At 48.0% G+C, this 26603-nt stretch overlaps 1 protein-coding gene across 5 annotated transcripts in view; it reads left to right on the forward strand.

Moving 5' to 3' along the window:
• PAK4 (p21 (RAC1) activated kinase 4) overlaps positions 1 to 26603 on the forward strand; it is a 101103-nt gene continuing 74500 nt past the window's right edge. Inside the window, exons 1-3 of one of the 5 annotated variants that reach the window (XM_030544412.1) lie at positions 1229 to 1463; positions 4703 to 4782; positions 5333 to 5425. The gene's annotated coding sequence lies outside the window, so the exon portion shown is untranslated. Of the gene's footprint in view, positions 99 to 1228; positions 1464 to 4340; positions 4783 to 5332; positions 5426 to 26603 lie in introns of those variants that run through there. The other 4 variants (XM_030544410.1, XM_030544411.1, XM_030544415.1 and 1 more) reach the window with 4 other exon arrangements.

A 26603-nucleotide genomic window follows, 5' to 3' on the forward strand; every position in this document is an offset into this window, starting at 1 on the left:
TGTCCCCGGATGTTGGCTGGTTCCTAATATGGTGGCTGCGGCGGCGGAGTGACCAGGAGCTGGGGGGAGACAGCGCGCGAGCCCCCGCCCGAGAGCAGGTGTGTGGGTGGGTGGAGTGGGGGGGCAGAGAGCGGGTTGGGATGGGGGCACATGGGGGGGAGCTGCGGGGTTGGGATGGGGGCACATGTGGGGAGGAGCTGGGGGGTTGGGATGGGGGCACACGTGGGAGGGAGCTGGGGGGTTGGGATGGGGGCACATGTGGGGAGGAGCTGCGGGCACATGGGGGGAGCTGGGGGGTTGGGATGGGGGCACATGGGGGGAGCTGGGGGCACATGTGGGGGAGCTGGGGGGTTGGGATGGGGGCACATGTGGGGAGGAGCTGGGGGGTTGGGATGGGGGCACATGGGGGGAGCTGGGGGCACATGGGGGGAGCTGGGGGGTTGGGATGGGGGCACATGTGGGGAGGAGCTGCGGGGTTGGGATGGGGGCACATGTGGGAGGGAGCTGGGGGGTTGGGATGGGGGCACATGTGAGGGGGAGCTGGGGGCACATGGGGGGAGCTGGGGGGTTGGGATGGGGGCACACGTGGGGGGGAGCTGGGGGTTGGGATGGGGGCACACGTGGGGAGGAGCTGGGGGGTTGGGATGGGGGCACACGTGGGGGGGAGCTGGGGGGTTGGGATGGGTAAAGGTGGGGGAGGGGTGAGAGAGGAGGAGCTGAGGGGTTGACGTGGGGGATTGGGGGCTGGGGAGGGGGATTAAGGTGGGAGGAAGGGGTGAGGAGGAGCTGAGGGGTATGTGGGGGATTAGGGGGTGAGAGGAGAGGGAGCTGAGGATCTGGGGTAGAGGATCAAAGTGGGGGAGGGGGTGCGAGAGAAGGGATTGGGGGCTGGGGAGGGGGATTAAGGTGGTGCTGAGGGGAGTGTGTGGGTTTGGGGGTTGGGGAGGGGTGAGAGAGGAGGAACTGAGGAGTATGTGTGGGTTTGGGGGCTGGGGAGGGGGTGAGAGAGGAGGGGCAGCTGAGGGGTTAGTGGAATGGGGGGGATATGAAGGCATGGAGGTGGGGGGGTGTGTGTGCACGTAGAGCCCTGCCAATCTGTGGATGTTTGTGGACCACGGTCGCGGATTGGCACCGGATACAATTTGTTGTACTGGCTCAGGGCTGTGTGTGGGGCTGGAGGAAAGGGGCATGTGAGGGAAATGGACATTTGAGAGGAAGGGAGAGTTGAGGGTGGAGGGTGTAGAGGGGAGCTAGGGGCATGTATGGGGCACATGTGACTGGAGGGGGCAGCTGGGGCAGAGAGGATTTGAGGGAGATGAGAAGAGGTACGTGGGGGGTTGTGAGGCCACTGAAGGGGTAAGTGAGGGGACTGGGGCATGTGAGGATACTAGAAGGGGCTGCATGTGTGTGTGGCTGGGCAGGGTGAGGAACTCAGGTTGTAGAGGATGGAGATGACGGTGTAGGTGAGTAGAGAAGAAGCCCCTGGATGCTCTGGTAGTGGGTGAGCTAGAAATGCTCATGGAGGATGGATGGGGGAGGAATGGCAGAAAAGTCGGGGCTCTGTTGTATGTGACATGCTGCTGCTAGGGGTGGGCAGGACTGTTCAAAATGATGCATGACACCGTGTCAAAACCGGACACCAAATATTTAGCATCTGTGGTTGCCACCACTTGTGTGGCAGGGGACCTCAGAGAAAATTCCTGTGCAGTGCCTCTCATGTGAGGATCTCAAAATGCTTAGCAGAGTTGGGTAAGAAACTGCGATGCAGAGAGACAGCGACTGGCCTGTGTCAAATGGGTGCCGGAGCTTGGAGTACAGGAGTCCGAATTGCTGTTGCTCTGATCCCCAGATAACATGTAGTGAATACAGTACTTTAAAGTTCCACCATAGCTATGCTTCGAATGCAGTCAAACCTCACTTATTTGAACGACAAGAGGGAGATGTGGAAATGAATACGTAGGGGATTTTACTGTTGAGGGGTGTTACTTTGTTTCTGGCAAATGGGAATTTTGGATAACCAAGGTCTCAGCAAAATGTGGCTTAGAGGGCAGACAGTGCTATTTATCCTGAAAGGTTATGTTGATATTTTTCTCTGGTGGGGAAAATCAAAGCGGGGGGAATAGGTAAAATGGGACTGTTGCTGCTACAGAAACACTCTATAAAACTTTCCAAGCCCCCAGATGGCTTGTTGGAGCGTTCTTGCAGGAGTTGGCTCATTTCCTCTGTGTTTGGTAACTGCGCTGTGTATGAGAGTCGCTGGGAACAGCTGTCTCCGCTAGGAGATTCTAAGCTTCAATTAGCCTGAGTGGAGATGCCACTAATTGTTAGCAAGTGAAATGCAAGTGTAAATTAAACGTTAAGTGAGGCTCAGCCTGCAAACACTGAAGGTATTTTATGTAGGAAATAAATATATAGACATCAGTACCCTAGAGTAACAAAGGGAGAGAGCTTAATCTTCCTATATAGGCACATTGATCGGCAGATGTGCTCTTGGATATTTTTGACGTCACTGTTGCTTTTTATGACTGACATTTCAAAGTGGACAGTGTCTTGGTTTGTAACTCAATCATTCAATATCTCCGGCTGGCAGGAGCCGCCACATACGGCGGATGCGTTGGGTTAGCAGTTACAGCCACTAGAAAGCGGGTCTGAGAATGAATCCAGCTCTGTATTCTAGCTCCACGTAGCTGTTGCAGCTGGAAGGAGCAGATCATAAGAACACTTTTGAAATGTTAATTGGTTGCTTTTCCAATAGCTTTCATTTTTTCTAAATATTAGGTCTGTAAATGAATCCTGGTTAACTCATGCAATTAACTCAAATTAATCACGACTAATTGTAGTTTTAATTGCACTGTTAAACAATAGAATACCAATTGAAATGTATTAAATATTTTGAATGTTTTTCTACATTTTCATATATATTTTACAGTATTCTGCATTGTAGTTGAAATAAGAGTGTATATTTTTACAAATATTTGCACTGTAAAAATTATAAACCAAAGAAATGGTATTTTTCAGTTCACCTCATACAAGTATTGTAGTGCAATCTCTTTGCTGTGAAAGTGCAACTTACAATCTCTTTGCTGTGAAAGTGCAACTTACAAAAGTAGATTTATTTTTTTTGTTACATAACTGCCCTCAAAAACAAAACAATGTAAAACTGCAGAGCCCACAAGTCCACTCAGTCCTACTTCTTGTTCAGCCATCCCTAAGACAAACAAGTTTGTTTACATTTACAGGAGATAATGCTGCCCTCTTCTTAGTTACATTGTCACCAGAAAGTGAGAACAGGCATTTGCATCGCACTTTTGTAGCTGTCATTGCAAGATGTTTATGTGCCAGCTATGCTAAACATTTATATGCCCCTTCATGCTTCCATGCTGATGACGCTCATTTAAAAAAAATGCATTAGTTAAATTTGTGACTGAACTCCTTGGAAGACAATTGTATGGCCTCTGCTCTGTTTTTCCTGTATTCTGCCATATATTTCATGTTATAGCAGTCTCAAATAGTGACCCAGAACGTGTTCATTTTAAGAACACTTTCACTGCAGATTTCATAAACGCAAAGAAAGTACCAATGCAAGATTTCTAAAGATAGCTACAGCACTCAACCCAAGGTTTAAGAATCTGAAGTGTTTTCCAAAATCTGAGAGGGGCCAGGTGTGGCGCATGCTTTCAGAAGTCTTAAAAGAGCAACACTCCGATGCGGAAACTACAGAACCCAAACCACCAAACAAGAAAATCAACCTTCTGCTGGTGGCATCCGACTCAGATGATGAAAATGAAGATTCGTCGGTCCACACTGCTTTGGATTGTTATCGAGCAGAGTTTGTCGTCAGCATGGACGCATGTCCCCTAGAATGGTGGTTGAAGCATGAACGGACATGTGAATCTTTAGCACATCTGGCACGTAAATATCTTGCGATTCCAGCTACAACAGTGCCATGAGAATGCCTGTTCTCACTTTCAGGTGACCTTTTTAAGCAAGAAGCTGGCAGCATTATCTCCTGCGAATGTAAATAAACTTGTTTCTCTTAGCGATTGGCTGAATAAGAAGTAGAACTGAGTGGACTTGCAGGCTTTAAAATTTGACAATGTTTTATTTTTGAATAGTTTTTTTTGTGCGTAATTCTACATTTATGCACTTTCATGATAAAGAGAAATACTGTTTTGTTTTTTATTGCAGATACTTGTAATCAAACAATATAAAGTGAGCACTGTACACTTTGTATTCTGTGTTGTAACTGAAATCAATATATTTGAAAATAAATGGTATTCTATTGTTTAACAATGCGATTTAATTTTTTTAGTCACTTGACAGCCCTCCTAAATATTTATATTTTTAGTACTAATCCTGAGCACTTTCATTGCATTTCTCATGCTCAAAGAGCTCAGTAAACACCTGAGGTGGGTAGGTATGTAGGTAAGATGATGGTTGAGTTGACTCACGGAGTGCTTGAGGCCACCATTTTCCAAAGTGACATTTGGTTTTTGAGTGCCCAAGAGGAGAGGCTTTAGGCTGGATTTTCAGAGTTGCTGAATTCAGCGGGAGCTGTGATTACTCAGTGCCTCAAACTCAGGTCCAAAGTGTTTCAAAATTGAGCTTATCACCAACCTTGTACAGCAGAACACTAGAAAGCCTCATCTCCTGCCTCTGCCCTCTAACCACTATCTAATGTTACCCTCTTAAATAAATCCAGTGCCAGGCAAGGTGCTGCATCGACAGCCATGGGTGCAGAACTGCCCCTCTTTATCCCTGGACAGCAGAGGCAATAGCAGAGTAAGTTGTGGTTTGTTTTTTTTTTTCCCCCCCTTTCCCCCCTTCAGTTCACATGCCTCAGCCCTGACCTGACGGCTAGAGCCCTGCAAATCTGGGGATATCTGCTTTTTAGATAGATCTATCTATCTCCTAGAACTGGAAGGTACCTTGAAAGGTCCTTGAGTCCAGCCCCCTGCCTTCACTAGCAGGACCAAGTACTGATTTTTACCCAGATCCCTAAGTGGCCTCCTCAAAGATTGAACTCGCAACCCTGGGTTTAGCAGGCGAGTGCTCAAACCACTGAGGTATCCCTCCCCTCTGCAGATGCAGTTGTATTGCTGGCCATCTTTGCGGATTGGCTGCTGAGCCAGATTTTTGTATCCGCACAGGGCCCTACTGATGGTCCTTCTTCCACTAGGGATGGGAAATGTGCCCATGGGGCATCCTAACCTTGTAGGAGGGGGCAGCAGCCTCTGCTGAGATTGCCAGCAATGCAGATGGCCAGTGCCAACTATGGGGGTGGATCTTATGATGTGGGACCCACCCATTCATTTGAATTTGTTTTCTGCAGGCCACCAGTCAACCAGTGATGGCTGGACTGGTGTTAAGCTGATGGATCCTCTCTTCTCTGGGTCACCAGGCTCTGAGGCTTAGATCCTCAAAGGTGAGTTCCATTGGAAGTTAAGAACCTAAATACCTTTGAGGGTCTGGGACTCAGTTACTTTCCAGCAGAGAAGTGCCGTACAAAACTTGAAAGACTTCAGGGTACTTTTTACTTGCACTTAAAAATGGCTGAACTTGGCAAAAATCAGCTGGATGCTCTTTAGGGTTGCAAGTTGACGCAGGCAGCATCTTTCACAATGGGCTAGTAAACAGGTGGACGTTGTTTTTTTATTGGAAATAACCAGCTGTAAAGAGTGGCTAAAGGAGGATACAAAGGACCTTAGTAGCTTTGAAAAAGGCTTTTTATACAAAAGCCCTAAACACAGTCTGAGACGTCGCCAAGGAATTAGTCATCTGCTGCCAGTAAAAACATGAACTGATCCTGGCACCCTTGTAAGGAAAGTGGTTTCCTTTCTGATAAAGGAATAAACCTGTTAGCTGACTATATTGGTAGTCCTTCCCCCAACCAGATTTCCAAGATGCAAAGTTTTTTCTTGAAACCATGACTAAACTGAATGGATAAACAGAAACATTATGTGAAGCACCAAAGAAGCCCACAACCCCATAAGGTTTGGATTTGTTGATGGATGAATATGTGGCTGGGACAACATCATGTTGCTTACAACATGGCTTTATAATCTGTGACTCAAGCAGGGGGTGGTTTACCCAGCCAGGTGCTTCCTTGCATTTGTCTGGTTTCTCTTCTCGAATATTCGTTTCATGCTTGTTTTGACTTTGCCCTCATGCCTCCTCCCTACCCTGAAAAGTAAAGCTGGTTTCAGTCATTGAAAGTAGGGTTTATAATGGGAACTGAAACTTAAATATATGATCATAAACCATTACTTGACCTCACACTGCTGCTCGATTTCGTGTTTGGCATGAAACCAGCCACTGGAGGCAGATCACAGGGAAGATACCAGTGTGATTATGATCAGTATCCACTTGCATTACACTTTACTTCCGCTGAGTGGAAATGTGGTCTCTGCTCTCCCCCTCCAAACCCCCATGTTTGTTCCAGCACCCAGATGTTTTCCAGATACCCAGTTAGTTTTGTATTTTATTTGCATGTGTTTGGATAACAGTTGTTTTAGCTAACACTTATCAGCACCACCAGAAGGAAACTCTTAAAAAATAAATAAATACAAATCACTAGGCTTTCTTCTTGCTCCACTGGTGGCCTCGTTTCGTGCCTTTGCTGCTGCTTTGGGGAACTGCTGATTGTCATGACTGGCTGCTCCCATGGTTCTGCAGTTTGTTTCTTTGCAGGTGTATCTCCAATGGCAAGATGGTGCAACTGACTTCTTTTATGTTTGCTTGTCAAAGAGGGCTCTGGCTGACTTCTTGTTCATTAGCCACGTGTCTCGTTGTGACTGTCTCTTCTCTCTGGCCCTACCCTGACATGTAAACTTAGTGTAGATTTTGAGGCCAGAAAGGACCTTGATTATCTTCTAGTTGTGATCTCTTGCATATCACAGGCCAGAGAATGTCACTCGGTGATTCCTGTATGTAATACAACAACTTGTGGTTGAACTACAGTAGATCTTGGGCTGTTTTTCTAAATCTTGATTTGAAGGCTCTTAAGTGATGGAGAATTTACTATATCCCTTGGTGGGTGGGATAGCTCAGTGGTTTGAGCACTGGCCTGCAAAACTGAGGGTTGTGAGTTCAATCCTTCAGAGGGCCACTTCAGGCTCTGGGGCAAAAATCAGTACTTGATCCTGCTAGTGAAGGCAGCGGGCTGGACTCAATGACCTTTCAAGGTCCCTTCCAGTTCTAGGAGATGGGAATATCTCCAATTATATCATTATAATCTGTTCCAGTGGTTTGGTTAGCCACCACTGATGTTAATTTAAAAAAAAAAAAAACCCAGGTTGAACTCTGCTGACTTAAGTTTCTAGCTGTTGGTTCTTCTTCTTTTGCCTTTGTCTGCTGGATTAAAAAGCCTAGTATTGGGTATCTTCTCTCCACATAGGTACTTGTAGACGTGATCAAGTTGCCTCTTAACCATCTCTCTCTGACTTCCTCTCCCTTCAGATTGTTTTCAAGGTAATAAAGGTAGTCTCCTACCTGAGGGGAACTGCCACTTTCTCAGTTGGGAAGCATGAGGAAGAAGGAACCTTCCAACCACCCAACACTGTGATTATCACATTTATTTCTTTTTATTATTTTTAAATAGTAAAAAAGACTCTTAGGCGCCCTGATGTTCCTTCAATATGATAATCAATCAGACAGGAATGAGGCCAGCCAGCCCTCTGCAGAAAAGCTCTCTTCCATTTTTGTTGTTCCGAGTATCACACACTCAGCCTTCTCCAAAAGCCCTCTCTGGTTGCGTTCCGACCTGAGTTCATCTGCAGGCTGACAACGCTGAATAAAAACAACCACTCGGTAGCACCCACTCAGATTCTGTTCCTACCCCCTTGGAGGGTTCGGGACCTGAACTGTGGACATAGAAATGAAATCTAAAGCCCCACCCCACCTCAGTGCTGAAATCATACAATGCTTTATTACCAGAGAGCCCTTGTCCTCTGCCCCGAACAGCTGAGGTACAAGACATGGGAGAGCAGGTGAGAGGAATTGTGAGATGGATGAGTATCTTGCACGAGTAGACTTAGAGGGGGAGAGAGGCTCACATAAGCTTCTGTGGTCATCCAACTAGATGATCCCAAGGGTCCCTTCTACCCTTGGAATGTCTGAATCTTATGAAGGTTGCTTCCTTGGCAAACAGGAAGCCCAAGGGGGTACCAGGCTGGGGTGGGGAGAAGAGGATGAATAGTGATGTAACAATCAGGGCATAGACTGGATCAGAGACACAAGGTTCATCTAGTCCAGTGTCATGTCTCTGATTATTGGCCAGCACCAAGTACTTAAGAGGAAGGTGTAAGAACCTCCCCAGTAGAGCAGATGTGTGATAATCCAACCTCTACATTGAGTCTTGCTCTGGTCTCCTAATGAAAATTGATTTAAGCCCTGAAGCAAAAGGTTTAATATCCGTTCAGTTTGTTAGCATTAACTGTGAGAACTCTGGCTAATTTTATCCTAAATGCCCATGTCTCTCTGAATCTTGGCAAGGTCCTGACCTCCGCGACTTCCTGTGGCAATGAGTTCCGCAGTCTAATGATTGGTTTTCAGTTTTCCACCTTTTACATTTTATTCAATGCCCCATGTTCACCTGTTATGAGAGGGAGAACAGAAGCCCCTGATATGCCTTTTCTATACAAAGGGAGTCATAAAAGCACAAGGGAGGGCAAGATTCTGAATTCCTCTGAAGGGAGAGGGAAGATCACCATGACCAGGTAGATTGGAGCAGAAAGGGAGAAAGAGACAGCAATTAAAATGTGATTAGGATTACTAATAATGGCACACTTTGAGGAATGAGTGGACTTTGGTGGTAGAGAAGCAAAGCAGCAGGACTTCATGAGAGACCAGTTAATGGGGGAGGTTGAGAGAGGAGTGAAATGATGGTTCATGCAAGGTTGAGTTTGGAAAGCCAGGCTGATGGTGGAAATGCCAGCATGGGTAGAGAAAGGAGGTGCAGGCGGGTGATCAGAAGAAAAGATGCTCAGTTTTAGAAAGACCGAGGTAGAGAAGGTAGCAGGTGCAGAATACACTTGCGTAACGTACTTCTAATACTCTTCACTGTGAAATCAAAGGGAAGAGTTGATTCCTTGCTGCTAGATTTTTTTTTTTTCTTCTTCAGATTAATAATTTAGGAGTCAGTGGGTGGCAGCAGGGTGGGGTGGGGGAGGAAGTTTATTTTTACATTGGAGTTGAGAACTGTTTTCTGCAGAGCCTTCTATTGCTAGTTGAGCGTTTGAAGAACCATCTTTCTCCCCCCCTTCCCCCTTTGAACATCTCTGAGAGGAGAAACTGTCAGTTCTCTGCACCATCTGGATTTGCAACTGGGTCTGTCCTGTAGAGCAGTGTGTCTCTGCATTGTATGATACATCTTTCTACTTACTGGGAATTTGGCAGCCTCAGTCCCCCTCCTTCAGGATTTAGATTTGGGGTTAGTGCCTCTGTTTCTTTTTTCAGCCAGATCACTGCTCTGTTGGCTAAGGCCAAAGCACTGACCTCACTCTGTTGTTTCATGCTCAGTCTTTGTCTTTCCTTTTCATTAGAAGCCATAATTCTTTGACTGCTTCTGAGTTGAGGAACTTCCTGACCATGCTGCGTAGTTTTAAGCCGACTTCTTCTAGGTCAACTGTGTTGCGAATCTGTGGTCAGCCTGCCTAGAAAGGAAGGAGTTAAATTCCGATCCCTGTTGAATCAAGACACAGGACCCTCCTGGTCGTATCCCAAACTTATCAAGGATGTTACCGCTGTGCAGCAGTTTTGTCTGTGCATGCCATCCAGGGCTTCCTCTGAGCAGGGACTTCCTCTGAGCAGGGTTAGAGGGTAAAAATGCTAGAGCCTTGCCTGTACCTCCACTTTTATCACTGCTGTTACCGGTGGTGATGCACTGGTTATGAATGAAGAGTTCTGCGTTTTCCAACGAGGCCTTACTTCCATGCTCTGATTGTACAGCAAGATGAACAGTGGGTTTCTGGGTATTGTTTCACTGCAGAGTTAGTGCAAGTCATCAGTATATGAGTTAGCTAAGTGCAGGGATCGGCAACATTTGGCATGCAGCACCTGGCGGGCCGGGCTGGTTTGTTTACCTGCCGCATCTGCAGGTTTGGCCGATGGTGGCTCCCACTGGCTGCGGTTCACCGGTCCGTGCCGATGGGGGCTGCGGGAAGCCATGGGCAGCACATCTCTTATCCCGCGCCGCTTCCCGCAGCCCCCATTGACCTGGAGCGGCGAACCGCGGCCAGTGGGAGCCGCCATCGGCCGAACGCAGCAAGTAAACAAACTGGCCTGGCCTGCCAAACGTTGCCGATCCCTGGCTTAGTGTGAGTGAGAGCAAACGCTTGTGTAGCGCAGGGTGATCCTGAGCAGCAGTGCCCCTACGGCATTACTAGCGCTTGTTTCAGCAGCACTGGTGCTTCGACCCGTGCCCCCTCATGGACCCTAGCTAGCTCGAGTTTAAAACGGGACCTAACTCGAGCCAGAGATTTCTGCGCCTGGATGAGAGTCAGGTTAGGGGCCACACTCGAGTCACGTTGGGCTAACATTGCAGTGAAGACCAGTCCCGTGTGCCTATGAAAAGCTGAACGAGTGAGTCAGCTGGGACAGGACTATGTGATTCTGATGCAAGCGGCATAATTAATGCTCATTATGGGAGTCTTGCCAACCCTCACCTGATCCTGTCAAACCAGAGATACCTCTGCGCTCTGGGAAGTTGCGCTACTGAAATTGAATCTCCTAGGAACGGCTTCTCTTGTAACTGAAGTATTATTATTGGTTCTTTGCACTGTGGGTATAGTAGAAGCTTTGTTTCCACAGTGCTAGGCACTGTGTATTCAGAGCACCTTTGCTTGTTGGGGGAGTGGTAGCTTATGAACAACTGCTTCGTGGGCTGGAAGTGGTAGGTCCCTTTCTGAATGAGCTGCTTTTCAGAAGGCCTTTATGGCTCAGCGAAACAACATAGAATAGCAAGGCTGGAAGGGATCTCAGGGGGTATCTAGTCCAACCCCCTGCTCAAAGGGGGACCAATCTCCAGACAGATTTTTACCCCATTTCCCTAAGTGGCCCCATCAAGGATTGAACTCACAGCTCTGGGTTTAGCAGGCCAGTGCCCAAACCACTGAGCTATCCCTCCTCCCTCCATTGCAAGGATGCCCTAGTGCTTCCATGAGGCCTAATTATGGCTGCATCGTTTGTCTGGTTTTTGTTTTAATAAAAGCTGATTTCCCCTGCGCTTAGGAAAGAACTGAAGGATAGTAGAAAAATGTGTCCTGAATTGAGCCGCGACAGCATTTGCAGTGTTTCACAGACAGCTTTGTACAGCACAGGTGCAGGCTGCGTTGCAAACCAATTTTCTCAGCCAGCGCAATGTGTCTTGAGGGAGTTGCTTTTCCAGAGATTTAGGCAATTGTTAAAATGGAAGCACCACTGTTCGCTCCACACTCAGTCCCCAGGCGTGATGGAAATCATCCATTGGGAAGAGTCAGGTGCTTTTGGAAGCCGAAATAGCGGGTTGTTGGCCCGAAGAATTCCAGATTGCTAATTTCTTATGTGGGCCTGCTGAGGGAGGATCATCTATTAGTCCGGGTCAGAGTGCCACATCAATGCTTTATGGTTTGGGGATGATTCTTTGTCTTTTTGTGAATTTTTGGCAGGGAAGAAGGGAAGTCTGTCTCTCGTTGCTATTCAGCAGCTCCTGCATTCTTTCTGCAGCTTTGAACTGAATCCTTCAAAGCTCTCGCAAGACTAAATAATTCAGCGTTTGAGTGTGAGTTTCAAGTTCAGTTTACGGGCAGTTCTGTTGCAGGTGGACAGAGATTGTGTGTTGCCTTTCAAGTGTCTCCTGAACACGGTAGTGGGGATTTGACTCCGTGTCACGCTTCGGTGGCAGCGTCGCCCTGTTTACTTGGCTGGTGCGGTTTGCTGGGTAGTAATTGGTGTTTTTAGGAATCCTTGGTCTCTCATGCAGCTTTCACGTGCTGGAATGTGCGTTCTGACATGTCACTTGAATGGAAGAAGAACAGGAGAGAAACCCATCACCGGACAGCGGCCGTATCAGGCGGGTTGAGCTGGAGTGCCGATGAGATGCGCCGTCAGGAAAAGTAACTGAAATACTTTCCTCATGTCCATTTAGAAAATCAATCCAACCTATCTAATTCTCAATTACTGAGGACAATCTCCACTCAACGATGTATTTTGCTTTCCACAACCAAATCACTGTACAACTTTTCACGAGTGATGTACCCGAGTATTCAGACGCTAATACCTAAACTGAACTGTTAGATCTGTTCACCTCAGTTTGGGTTATTGTTGATTATGTACTCTATGTATCATATGACTTTTAAAAACAAACTTTCTATTTGTGGCTAATCTAAGCTCTATACTCAGATGTACAGACTCTCCTTTTCTCAACCTATGTATTATGGAATTTTTTTTTTAACATTAGTTTTCATAAAATTTTTAAAATCTAATCCATCACACCACTCAAAGGATTATTTGGGGTCAGAGCGGCATAAGGGAAAAACGTGAAGTCTCCTTGCTAGAGCAGGAATTGGGCAGAAGCATGAGTCCACTCCGTCTCTTAGGCCTTGTCTTGCTCAGGGGTGTGAAAAAAACAACACCCGATGCTGCAAGTTTCGGTGCTGTAAAGTGGCAGTGTAGACAGTGCATCCGGTGCCGGGACCTGCTCCCCTCGTAGGGGGTGGCTTAGTTTTTGTTTACAGTGCTGGGAGAGCGCTCTCCCAGCGCTGCTGCTGTGACTACACAGCCATGTCAAAGACATACCCTTAGTCCTCTCCTGCTCCCGCCTCTGACCTTGATTTACACTGCACGTCACTTCGCTTTTCTGTGCCCTAGTTTTCCCCCTTTGTAAAGGATGAGTAATTCCTGCCCCATGGGGACTTTGAGGCATCTTTAATTATTGCTTGCAATGAACATAGTGAAGTGCTATGAAGGGCAGTGTAGGAATTACAATCCATTCAACTGACAAAAAGCAAAACTACGGACTGTTATGCCTACAAAATCCAGTCCTGCAGCTGCTGCTCTGCCCTGAACACATCCTGTTAAGGTCCTCGTTCGGGACTCCTCGGAATTGCTATGTGGGCTGCAGTCATTAGGAATGTTGCTGGGGGATTAAGGTCAGTGATCTTAAACTCTGAGTGTCCCGCCTCTTTATTTTGGCATAATCCAGACATGTTGATATTGCTGGTCTGTGTCGACTACCAACTCTTAGCGCTGGCCTAAGACAAAACGCTGCATTGGCGCAGCATAGAGTTACCGCCTCTCAGGGAGATGGATTATCAGTGGGAGAAGCTCTCCCACTGCCATAGCCCTGTCTGTGTGTGGGGTGGGGCTGGGGGGGTGAGGTTGGTATAACTCTGCTGCTCAGGGGTGTGGATTTTTCACACTCCTGAGCAGCGCAGTTATATGATATAAGTCTGTAGTGTAGACCAGACCTATGTTCGATCCCAGGCGTAATCCAGCTTCCTCTTTTGTGTGTGCAAGCAAATGAAGCCAGGGCCCTGCCCCGGCTTCTTACAACGTACCATCCTGCAAATGGTTGGTGTGCAGAGAAGCAGTGAAGTCAACAGGCTTGTTGAATGGAGTTGTCTCCATGGATCAAGAACGCAGCAGCAGCAGCAAAGGATTGTGAATAAGAAAGTGGGGCAGAGACTACTTATCCTTAGGGCCCTACCAAATTCAGACCGTGGAATCTGGTCTTTTGTGTGGTTTTACCCTATACCATACATTCACAGTGGGGGGGGCAAGTGTTTCTTAAACTGGGGGTCCTGACCCAAAAGGGAGCTGTGTGTATAAGTGGGGGGGTCACAGGGTTATTGTGCGGGTGGGGGGAGGATGGGAATGGGGGGGCCTTATATTGCCACCTTTACTTCTGTTCTGTCTTCAGAGCTGGCTCACCGGAGAGCGGCAGCTGCTAGCCAAGGGCCCAGCTCTGAAGGCAGCAGTACAGACGTAAGGGTGACAATACTGTGACCCTCCCCCCTTACAATAACCTTGTGAACCCCCCTCCCCACTCACAACTCCCTTTGGGTCAGGACCCCAGACAGTTGCAACACTGAAATTTCAAATCTAAATATCTGAAATCGTGAAATTTACAGTTTTTAAAATCCTATGACCATGAAACTGACCAGATTGAACCATGAATTTGTTAGGGCCCTGCTTATCCTGCACAGAGATCACTTTTTGCTAATTTGGCTTTGCCAGTTGGTCGGTCTATATTTTCTGCTTTTAGTAACTAATGTTAAGTGAGCATTGTGGTGAGTAGACGTCACAGAAGATCTTTTTAAGGACAGATTTCAGTGACGATGAGGCTGGCAGGGTCAGGGAGGGCGTTCCAAATGGAAGACATGTCATGCAAGAAGCAAAGTTGGCTGGTAGAAGGACACACATGGATTGACAAGGTGAGAAGGCTGGAGTGGAGCAAAGGGGGTGTCGAAGGCGGGCATTGAAATAGGCAGGCAGGAAGTTGGACAGGGTCTCGAAGGAGGGAAATGGGGGACTAACTATGTGGACGCCTAGAGATGGGCTTTGAACGGGGGCGACGCCTGCTCAGCGCTTTGATGGGCAAGTGGGTTAAGTATCGCCCCTGCTTTGCAGAAAGGAAAAACTACCCGCAGAAGGGCAGTAATTCTCCCACAGTCGCCCAGGGAGGTTATGTCCCATCTTCTTCTGTGCCCAGCCAGAGCTTTGCACAATGGGGTCCTGGGGTGCTACCGTAATACACCTAATAGCCAAGCTGGCAGTAAAACCCAGGAGTCCAGTTCCCTATCTACAGGGCCTTTCAACCTCCCAAACATGTATAAGGAAGACGATTTGTACATACCAAAGTGCGTATCTTTTTAATAAGAACATGGAGTCAGAGACCAACTGACCTGGGGTGGACAAAGAAATGCTTAAATACTGCCTGTTTTCTAATGAAAATTAGCAGTGCTGTCATCAGCATCCTAGTGCTTTAGAATGGTATCCAACCTGCTCACCCCCTGCCTTCCCTGCATGCACAATTAGAGGGTGCGAATAAGCTATAATTTTAGTAAGTGATGTAAAGGGCTAATTAAAGGTTTTACTTGGCTAATCAGCTTGCAGTTTAATTAGCACCAAATGGTAATGACTTGCTGAAACATAAGTTGACTTCTCGGCAGCTACCAGCTTGTTACATTATTGTTAATTGCCCGCTTCAGAGACGTGTGGGCCGCATGAAGAGATGCGCCCCCATGCGGGCATGCTACTCCTTCAGGGCTCTGTCACATCATTTGGGAGATGGAGGGGTGCTCCCATCACTCTGGAGAAACTGCCTCGGGTGAGTCAGCCTGTGTCTGTTCTAGGAGGATGGATTTTAAATAGGTCTGGCTCCCTCTGACGAAGTACCATGTTCAGGGAGTGATGAAAGCTGAAGGGTGTGGGTGTTTGTCCGTAGCCTTTTGGACTGTGGAAGCAGAGTGTGCTGTTTGTGAACCCACCGCAGGGGAGCTGAATTTGTAGCTTTGTGAAATGGGTTTGGGTCTCCACCCTGTTCCTGCTGGATGGGTGTGTGCATGTTGTATCAACAAGCATCGACACTAACGGCCTCTCTCTCAGCGGGGCTGGGGGGCCTAGAACCAAATGGCTGGTGGGAGGCTGAATGCCCTTTTCACCCCCTGAACGGGTGAACAGTGTGGGGTGAGGAACCTCCTTTTTCTGTTCTACTCCCCTCTCCCAAATCCATTCAAAACACTGTTGCTAAGATTAGCTTCTGGCCTCCTCACTATGACTGATCCCCTCCTAAGTCCATCCATTGGCTCCTCCCTTGCACGACATCCAACACACGCACACCTTGTCTGTACTTTCAAATCCCTCCGTGAACTAGAGCCCCCCCACCTATCCAACCTGTTATCCCATCACAAAGTCAACTCCTGCCTTTCCTCCGCCGGTGATTGCCGGCTTCGGTCACTTGATTCTTTGCTTCTCCAGCAAGCGCTAGTGTTTTCCTCCCTCCCCTCCCTCTGTGGGTTGCCCCATATTCAGGGGAAAAACTCCTAATCAAAATCCGTAAAGCTGCTATCTTGTCACTCCTTAAAATTTGCCTCTGCTGAAATGTATGCGGAGAAGTGCAGCCTCATAAAGGCAAGGCAGGTTGTGATTATGTCTACTGATTTGTGCACATCCTATTTTTCCCCTCTCCCCACTGCAGCCTGCTGGTGGGGCTGGTCTAAGCTAGCGCTCCCAGTTGTGGATCTGCAAGGGTGGGGAGTTTGAAGGAGCAAGAGGCAGTATGGAGACATCCACAGGGGATTGCAAAGGGTGTTGCTGAGAGTTGAATTTAGAGATGAAGGCTAGTCCAGCAGTTAGGACTTGGAGGACCTGGCTTCAGTTCCCTGCTCTGCCACAGACTTCCCATGTGACCTTGGGCAAGTCACTTCACTTCTCTGTCTGTTTCCCCATCTATACAGTGGGAACGCTGTCCTCCACATCCCACTGAGGCAAGGAAGTGTTAAATACTTTAAAGATTGTGAGGTTGATTGAATGGATGCCGCTGGATTTTACTCCTTTTTGGTTCAATGCCCTGACTTGCTACTTAGCAATGTTGAAGCCTCATTGTTCCACCAGCATAATGGCTTGGGGAAAAGCTGAGTGCTAATATATGTGCGTAATTAACGGGCTATTTAGGTGGCATAGCTGGAGATGCCTGTGTCAGATCTTCTTGCATTCTTTGCATGCCTGCCTTCCCCACCCCTCTTCCTCCCCATAGTCCTGCCTCAGTAGAAACCTTGGGCAGCAGAAAGGAAAAGCCAGCCTTTTGGCCAAGTCCAGCCACCACACTGCAAGACTTGTGCAGCTTGTTGGATCCTGGTGGGGTCGCTGGGCTGTGTCTTTCTTTATGAAGTTGTTAGCCACTGTCTTTTGTGTGCTGAGGAGCCAAGCTAGTTCTCTGGCGTTAGCTTTGTTTGGTGAAGTTTGTTCTCCTGGTTTCTAGGTGGCTGAATCTCCTCCTGAGATGAAGTCATGAGTGCCTGGTCTCTAGGGAGAGGGCAAAGTGCGTGCTCTGTTTTCCTAACCCGGCCTTTCGACAGGCTGCGCAACCGTGCTTTGAAACCCAGCTCTGTGTACGGATGCTGTTGTGTGCTCTGGCATCTGTGCAACAAATGTTGGGTGGGGTAAGAATAGCTCCACATCCTTCATGTGCTGCTGTAAATAAGTCTCTTGCTGTCTGTTGTTGGCTGATTCCCTAATGGGCCATTAATAAGGAGTGTAGCCCTGGCTGAATACTTGGATTCTGGCAGAGGCTGCAGATCCGACTTGCCCTTGTGCTCAGTTCCTCTGCAAATGAGCCCCTCACCCAAATAACATAATGGGGGAAACCACTCCAAGATGGATAAAACTTCTGTGATAAAAGGGGGAATACAAAGGGGCCAAATGACTCTGGTGCAAGCCCTGTGGAATTCCACGAAGGATGAATTTGGCCTCATAGACATGAGGCCTTGAGATTCCACCTGTCTTTAAGAAAGGGAATGCAGCTTGCTCTCGAGCTCTTTCTAGAGCTATAAATATGCTGTGTATTTATACAGCTTTCCCTGTTGGGAGCACCGTTATTCAGTAGAATCCATGTTGCAGAACAGTGGAATTTCCAGGGTTAGGCATTTAGGACAGCCGGAACAACAGGATGGTTTGTAGCTGGAAATATAATGCTGCATTGGGCCTGTGAGGTTTCTGTTCTCCATTCATTCTGGCCAGGGCTGCGTATGGGTAACGGCTAGAGCAGGACGAGAGCAAATCGGGTGATCAGTTTGTCTTTGGCTTACATGTGTCTTTGGCAATGGCCCACTTGTAAGAGGGGTAGAGCTGGCTGGCTTGGTGTGTAACTGGCGTTGGTGAACGATGCTGGATTATGGTAGAGACAGAATCCCTATTGCTACCCAGTCCTGGCCTTCGAAAAGTAATGTTGTTTGGCAATCCCGTTCGGATGCTTTCCATCCCAGAAGGCTCTCAAAGCCCTAATGTTTGGAAGATTAAACCTTGTTTGCTAGTGGGGCAACTGAGGCACAGAGCAGGGATGTGAATGGCCCGGGTCATGCAGCAGAGCCAGACATCCTTATTCCCAGTCCTGTGGCTCACTCTCCTTCCTCTTCAGATGCTGCAGCAATCCTGAACTAATCCACTGCAGCTTTTTGCTTTGGAAAAAAGTGTGTGATCACACATGGAGAAATGACTTGCTTAGTGTGTGTGTGTCCCCACCTCCCTTTTTCCTTGTCTCAGTCACAGTGACAGTTGCGTGGGTGGTATCCGAAATAACCTCTTTGAACCTGCATTTCTCTGGTTTCATGCCAAATGATGACTGGGACTCCCATCATTTTTTTAATGAAGAGTTTGGATCCTTTTGTATATGTGTCAACAGCTACGTAGCAGTACATGGGGGACTGCTTGAACAAGATCATCTGTGAAAGTGGTGCCATCTTATGAATATCTAAGAGAAGTCCTGGGTTTTGTGTGTGGTTTGTGAGGGTTTTTGTTTTGTTTTGTTTTGCTACAAATACTTCAGCTGATGATAAAAATGTTTGCTTGCCTTATTAAATCATTCAAAGATGATGCCTTTAAAAAGAGAGCTATTTTTGCGCAGATCTTTCTCTTGTGTATCTCCTGTAACAGTCTCTCTTGTTGTTGTGGATCGTGGTGGTCCTTATAAAACTCAGGAGGTAGTAATAATACGTAGCTCTTACATAATGCTTTTCATCGGAAGCCGAGATTTTAAAAAATAACTGGTGAGATTGGCCCATCCAGCATGAGATGCTGGCTGTATGGGGGCACTCACTGTCCGGTCTGGCCATTCTGATGTCTACACTGGTGCTGGAGAAACATGTGGATTGGGACCGTCCAGTTGCTGTGCCTCAGTTTCCGTGTTGTAAAAGAGCTTCCTAAGTACTTGCCGCAGAATGGGTGGTGATGGGGGTTTAGAACATACTTGCTAAGGTGCTTTGGAAAGGCAAAGTCGTGTTTTCAAGTTGGAGGATATTTGTCTGTGTGGTTAGAATGTGTGTGACATGGTTAACTGTCAGCATGCCTGTTTCCTTTGCCTTCCTTGGCCTATGCTCCTGACACTTCCCTGCCAAAAGCAAGGGGTTTCTGTGGACTTGACTGGAAGTGGATAGGTATAAATTCCAGTGACCTGGCACGCTCATCATACTGCCTGAGGCCTGCGCTTCACTACCGTAGTCCCTTGCACCAAAACCTCGTAGAGTTTTGACTCAAAAACGCTCCATGGGAGACCTGGAAAAATGCAGCATCTGACTGAATTGCTTTGAATGTGTTCCAGCTTATCTGCTCCTACCGTGAGAGTGGGATGGCTCGCTAGCCCGTGGAAAAACAGCTGAGCGAGAGGTGGTGGTGGGGAATCGGTTTCATTTATTTTTGTTAAAGTTGGAGCAGTGGCTCTTACTTTTCCATAGACAGTGATTGTGTTTGTTGTGTATCTCAAATCATTTCATTAACCATAACTTTCATTCTGTTAACTGTATTGTTTGTCATGGTTATTTGTTGAGTCCTCCTCTGCATTAGGACACTAGGTCGGTATAATTACGTTGCTTAGGGGTTGAGAAATCCACACCAGAACCGACGCAGTTAAACCACCTAACCCCCAGTGTAGACACTGCTAGGTCAATGGCTAGAGCCCTACGCAGATACCAAATTTATGGTGCGAATATAAGGCAGATATCTGAGGCGCTGCAGGGCTCTACTGGGAATGACAGCCGCAAACACAGCTGCACACTCCGGTATGGCTGTACCACCCCCAGCCCTGCCCAGTGGGGTAGGCACCAGGCTCCGAAGCAGCTGTCCCTGGTCACGCTACTCCGGGAGCATGTAAGCTGCTGGGGCTGGGGGTGGTACAGCCATGCCGGAGGGGGGCTACGAGCAGGTTTCAGGGGGTTTGCCAGGGCTGGGGTTAGACTCGCTGGGGCCCAGGATAGAAAACCAAAGCCTGAGTGAACTTAGCTTCTCAGGGCCCCTTGTGGCGTGGGGCCCAGGCAATTGCCCTGCTTGCTACCCCCCCATAACACCAGGCCTGGCTTGTAATCGACTAGATATGCAGAAGAACAGTTGTTACAGGCTGTGGAACTTCTATAGGGGGCCTCAAAGGAAAAGCTTGCGAATCACTGTCGTAGACAACAGGAGATGCAGAGTAGCAGGCTCTTGCGCGACCGGAGTGTGAATATGTGGAGGGACAGAGAAGAGGTCCGTGCCGGGTGCATACAGAGAACGAGGACTTTCATTACAGAGAGCAGGTTTTGAACTTGATCCTGAGATAGTGAGGGGAGGGAGTGTGACGGAGTAGGGAGTGGGAGGATTGACCTGGGGATGTTGCGGGGGAGTTTTGCAGGTACTGGCTGCATTGGTGATGGGATATCCGAATGTGACTTCACTTCACTTCAGGGATGATACCTGCGCCCAGAAGGGTGATGGGGCCAGGTGATATCTTCTGCTCAGGAAACTGGACGAAGGCAGGAGGAGGCTGCTGGAGAGGGTGTCAGTTTGAAGCTGGCTGGGGAAACGGAGGGAGACCCAGGGCTGGGGTCCAAGCTCCCTGCCCCCCAATATGGACATGACTGGGGGGTTTCTGTTGTCTGTACCGGCAAGGCCTGTTTTGGACTGTGTTCCTGTCATCTAAATAAACCTTCTGCTTTACTTGCTGGCTGAGAGTCACGGAGAATTGCAGGGGGGGCGGCAAAGGGCCTTGTCTCCCTCACACTTCCCGACAGGGGATTGGTAGGGAGGGGATTAAGGATAATGGCCTGTGGTGATCTGCTCATGCTTTTGGGATACACGGGAGAAGACCAGCAGCAGCCTTTGGTCATGCTGGCATCTGGGGAGCTGACTTTGAAAGCCTGGGAGAAGGGAGCGCGTTAGAGCTTTGGGACAATGTCTGTCATTTACCATATGTTTGTACACCACTTGGCGCAGTGGGACCCTGAGCCTGCTGGCGGCTCGGTGCTGACTTGTAAATGTTTAAAAGAAAATGCCCGGTGGCAAGTCAAGAAGCAAGGCAGGCTCTGATGAGGATTTCAGCAGCGACGAGTCAAGGCCCTGGTAGTTCTGCATGGGTGCCATGTTCCGATACCAGTGCAGTGGGCAGCCTCAGCATTTCAAGAGGCGCCCCTAAACAGACGTGCAGCTAGGGCAGGAGGAAGGTTCTGTCTCGAATGGCATTTGAGGAGTGATGGAACCAGTGGGCAGTTTGACTGGTGTGGCAGAAGATTCCAGCCATAGACATGCATGCTCACGCACAACAGTAGGGTTTTTTGGGGGGAGATTGTTGCCCTGCAGTTGATTACATCATCCTGGAGACCTTAAAATCCCCCTGGTCAAGCTCCAAAATACGCATGCAATGTGCTGAGCTGTCTGGAAGCTAGCAGTTTCCCTCGGTCTTTGTTGTTAAGTCTGCCACCCTTTTGATATCTCATCAGCGTAAGTTCATTGATTTCCATGGAGTTATTTGGATTGAGAGGCCAGTTGACTCCACGATAGTATAGAAGGGGCAATAGGAGGAGGAAACCACACGTCTGTAGTTTTTCAGGTTGTTGGAAAAGCACTAGCATTTAGAAGTACAGTCTACTGACAGATTACATTAAAATCATCATTACAACATGTTTTGCCTTTGAGGCCGCTGGGAGTGTAGGATTGTTATGCATGAATGAAAGGGACTTTGACTTACTTTGTGATTTCCTCCCCCCCTCCCCTCCTTAATTTTTGTTGCCAGTGATTGTTTCCAGGCTGATGAGACCTCTCAGAGTAGTTCTGAGTGGATGTGCATGCTGCATGTGGTTTGGGTTTGTTTTTTGTTTTTCCCCTTGTCGGTGTTGGTGTCTCTTTGAATGAAACCTGTGCTACTAACAGAAAGGAAAAGGGTGGCTCTAGAGCCAGTCAGCTACAATATATCCCTTCCTCCACAGCCATCTAGGTTCTAGAAGGAACGAGAAGCGTCACCATTTTGCACTGGGAAGACGTGGGTTTTCATTTGTGACGGCTTTCTCCTGGCCCAGGTGATGGTGATGACAGCTTAAATGTATTCATTGCTACAAACCACAGAGTGAGGCTACGCACCATCATTCCTAAGACGGTCTCTACTCTGGAGACTTTACCGTTCACAGAATGATGGAATTTTAAGGCAGAGGGAGGGGACTGTTGGGATCATCTGATGTGACCTCCTGCACGGCACAAGCCATAGAACCTCACAGAACAATTCCTGCCTGAAGCTCCTGACTTCTTCTGATGGGGCTAGAGTGCGTCTTTTAGAAAGACATCCAGCTTTGAGTTAAAGACTCCAAGAGTTTCGGTTCTCCACCACGTCCCTAGGCAAGTTGTTCCAATGGTTAATTACCCAGACTGTTAAACTGCTTGTTCGTTCTTTTTTTTTAAAAAAGAACGGTTTATTTAGGGAGTTTTAACAAGTTTACAAATCCTTGCCATGTAAGTATCAGAAACAGAGCCCTCATTACTTTTGTTTTGGAGAGACATTCTACAGGAATATAGTCATCAGGTTTTTCTGTTTATCTGGGCGTTACTCATGCCATAAAATGGCATCCTTAGAACACCTGTCTCATTTCTAGTGGTGATTATTAAATTGAATGAAATTGCAGTACACACATCTAACAAACCAGGCATGTCTATCCAATGTTAGTATTCAGTGAAGTTGGACAGGTGCACTGTTTTGGGGGTGGGGTGGGGGAGTTGCAGGTGAATGTATGTTGTCTGAGTATTGAATTAACGGTAATCAAATATCTGCCCTCTCTCTGCACCTTATTTCTGACCCGAGTTATCCAGCTTTAGCTTCCAGCCATTGGTTCTCATTTTGCCTTTTCCCGCTCGATTAAAAGAGCTGTCAGAGATCTCTTCCCCAATAGGTGCATGTAAACCAGTGGTTCCAACCATTTTCATCTGGCGGGCGCCGGATGACGAGCCATCGAGGACCGTGGCCAGCGGACAAGCATCCGCCGAAATGCCGCCGAGAAGCAGCAACGTCAGTAGGCGTCGCTGCTGAGAAGCAGTGTCATGCAGAGGTGGGGGTGCCAAAATGCCACCGAAAATCAGCGGTATTTCGGTGGCGACGCCTCTGGATGACGCTGCTTCTGGGCGGCATTTCGGTGGATGCTCGTCTGCCGGACAGTACACGGGTGCACATAGATGCCTCGGTGGGCGCCATGGTACCCATGGGCACCGCGTTAGGGACCACCGATGTATACTGTGATCAAGTCTCTTAGTCGTCTCTTGGCTAAACTAAATAGATTTCGCTTCTTGAGGTAACACATGTTTTTTCTGATAGTGAATTTTTCTTGTAGCTCTCTTCTGAACCCGGTCGTTTTTGTCCTTGTCTTGTTAAGCTGTAAGTGACTTGCCAGGAAGTCTATGGCAGGGCAGAGTTTTGAACCTAGATCACTTCAGTCATATTTGTTGAGGTTCAGCGCTTATGGAAATCAAACCGCGTACCCGAATGCACATTTAGGAACCTGATCTTAGGCACCCAAGTATGAAAACTTGGCCTCTTATGAATACAGGTCAGTTTCCAAAATTGCATAGTATCTTTGAACCCTTCCATTTTTTGGGAGTCCAACTTGAAATGCTTTAAAAGGTCTGGATTTTCAGAAAACTTTCTGCTCCAACCCGGGCACCTTTCAGGGGTGTGAAGCTGAACAGCCAGAACTTGAAGCCTCTTTTAACCACTAGTCCTTTGGGGAAAAATCTTGGCCAGTGTAGTAATTCTCCAGTTTGATTAGGTGCAATGCAGCAAGAAACCTCTGAAGCGTCCCTAAACTTTGTGCTAGTCAGATTCTTTGAACAGAGTTTATGGCAGCAAGGCTGGTTTTGTCTGGTTTGCCTTCCGAAAGCAGCTGTATATAAACAACCCAGTAATCCTCTAATTAAACCTCTTTGAAATATTAAATAAACTCGTAAACTTCTTTTTAAAAACAAAATTGAATGCGTGTGTCCTCGTAAGCACTGGAAGAGACGTGGAAATATGCAGCAGAGGCTGCACCAAGTGTCTTTGGTTTCAGAGGCTTGTCTTGCCAGCCGTGTGAAAGTTATTAAGGTAGCACACCACTCCACTGCAGCCTTCTAGGATTTAAATACATCAGCTTCATTCAGGCATGCTGACTGGATCCATGCTTAACGTTACTGCATGAATTATTTTCTAGAGCCTTGAGGTGCAACCTGTCACCCTTCCCCTGGCCTGTAGTTAGTCTGACACTACAATACTGGCTTCATGGTATTAGAAGGATTAGGAATTTTACATCACCAGCCAGTTGAGAGGTGCAGGGGGGAGACGTTCAGGTATAATGGTGGGCAGGTCTGATGCTAAAAGGGGAAGAAATAGGCATTATCAGTTATGATAAAGAGAGACTAGATTCTTTGTTTTTATGCTGTCCAATAATGTGAAAGGGTCGTGTGACTGGAAATAATGGCCAGAAAATGATGAATAAATATAAGGAGAAAATTCCTCTAGGCAGGGTGTAGCAAGCCTGTGGAATCAACTGCCAGAAGGAGGCAGTAATGCCCAGTGGAGAGAAGCACTGGAATGGGAGTCAGAAATCCTGGGTTCTGTTCCCAGCTGTGTCATTGACTTATGCCGTGACCTTGGGGGAGTCTCCTGTGCCTCCAGTCTTTTATCGCTGTACAATGAGGGTAGCCATATTTATTTATTCATCTTCTTTTTAAGTGGTTGGCAGTCTATGGTTTATAAAATGGTGCAAAAGCATTAATGCCTCATTCTCATGTAGAAAACACGTTGGAATGCAAAACTTGACAGTGTTAATACTGTTAGTGTCACTCTCATACCATATTTCAGCCTTGCAAAATTGTCATGAAAATTTACGCTGCTGGCACAAAATCCAGTTGCCTGCTCTTACAACAGCGATGACCCCCCCCCCAATATTACTTGCTTCAGTGAAGCTAGGGAATGCGATTTTGCAAGGTTGCTTTGTGTGTGTATCTGTCAGGGGGGCGGGGGGAAGCGAATACATTTTTAAAATATCCAGCTACAGTATTTATAGTTATCGCTGGGAGCCAAGATAAGGGTAATTGGAGCTCCTGCTTCAGGGTATATATTTGAGCGTCTCCAGGGTACAGAAGGAATCTCCCTACCTCTGTTCGGTATTGTCAAGTGGTATTTTAAGAAACAGGCTAAATATCGGGAAAGATTTCCTGGGAGATGAGAGATGGTCAGAGTAGTTTCCTTTGGGGAAGTAGCTGAAGTCCCAAGACTTAAGTCACTTAAAAGCTGTCTGGGTGAGCATTGGAAAATAGAATGCAATCCTGGCCCCCTTTTGACAACAAAAATTATCACACGACCCCAGGAGGGGGGGACCAAAGCCTAAGCCCACCTGAGCACTACTGCCCTGGCTGAGGGTGAGGGTGGGGGAAGGAGAATCTGAGTCCTGCTGTGCTGGGTGGTATGGTTGGGTCAAAGCAGAAGCCCCCAAGAGCGGGGGTCTGTAACCTGAGTCTCGCCACCCAGAGCTTTGAATTGGCCCTGGGCAGTGAGGCTTGGGCTTCAGTCCCAGGCCCCAGCAAGTCTTAACACCAGCCTCGGTGACCCCATTAAAATGGGGTTGCGACCCCATTAAAAACCCCTGGTTTAGATGTTACTCAATAACTTTTCTTTATCTCTAAAGCTTGTGAATTGGTCAGGTGTGTTACAGCTTTTATTTTATTTTGTACCGGGAGGTGTTGGCCAGCAGCCTAGATTTGCTAGCCTAATTGCAAAGCTTGTATTCTTTGCAAATTTTAAAAAAACAACCCCCGCCCCTGCCCCCCAGGTCTTGCACACATGAGCAAACATTGCGATGGGCTGGTTGTTTCTTAGGAAACGACTGATTCTTCTTTGAATAATGTCCCCATGGGTGCTCCACTTCAGGTCTGCATGCGCCTCTCAAGCTGTTGGTCAGAGGTTTTTTCCATTAGCATCTATCATTCGGCCATGCCTTCAGCCCTCTGCAGCCTCTGTCTCAGACACTGAGGCTGTAGAGGGATGTGCAGACGAACTGCTCTCAGTTCTTTCTCTACTGCCTCGATTTGAGACTGAGGCCATGTCTACATCTAAAATTTTGCAGCGCTGGTTGTTACAGCTGTATTAGTACAGCTGTATAGGGCCAGCGCTGCAGAGTGGCCACACTTACAGCAACCAGCGCTGCAAGTGGTGTTAGATGTGGCCACACTGCAGCGCTGTTGGGCGGCTTCAAGGGGGGTTCCGGGACGAGAGAGCAAACCGGGAAAGGAAACCAGCTTCCCGCGGTTTGGCTCTCTCGGTCCCGGAGCCACCCAGCAAACCGCAGGGAAGGAGACCTGCTTGCTCGGGTTTCCGGGACCGAGAGAGCAAACCGGGAACGCCGCGGTTGCTCTCGTCGGTCCCGGAGCCAGCCAGCAAACCGCAGGGAAGGAGACCTGCTTGCTCGGGGTTCCGGGACCGAGAGAGCAAACCGGGAACGCCGCGGTTTGCTCTCTCGGTCCCGGAGCCAGCCAGCAAAACCGCAGGGAAGGAGACCTGCTTGCTCGGGGTTCCGGGACGTTCCCGGTTTGCTCTCTCGGTCCCGGAACCCCGAGCAAGCAGGTCTCCTTCCCTGCGGTTTGCTGCT

The sequence above is a fragment of the Gopherus evgoodei genome, unplaced genomic scaffold (genome assembly GCF_007399415.2).
Source record: "Gopherus evgoodei ecotype Sinaloan lineage unplaced genomic scaffold, rGopEvg1_v1.p scaffold_34_arrow_ctg1, whole genome shotgun sequence".
Taxonomy (NCBI): Eukaryota; Metazoa; Chordata; order Testudines; family Testudinidae; genus Gopherus; species Gopherus evgoodei.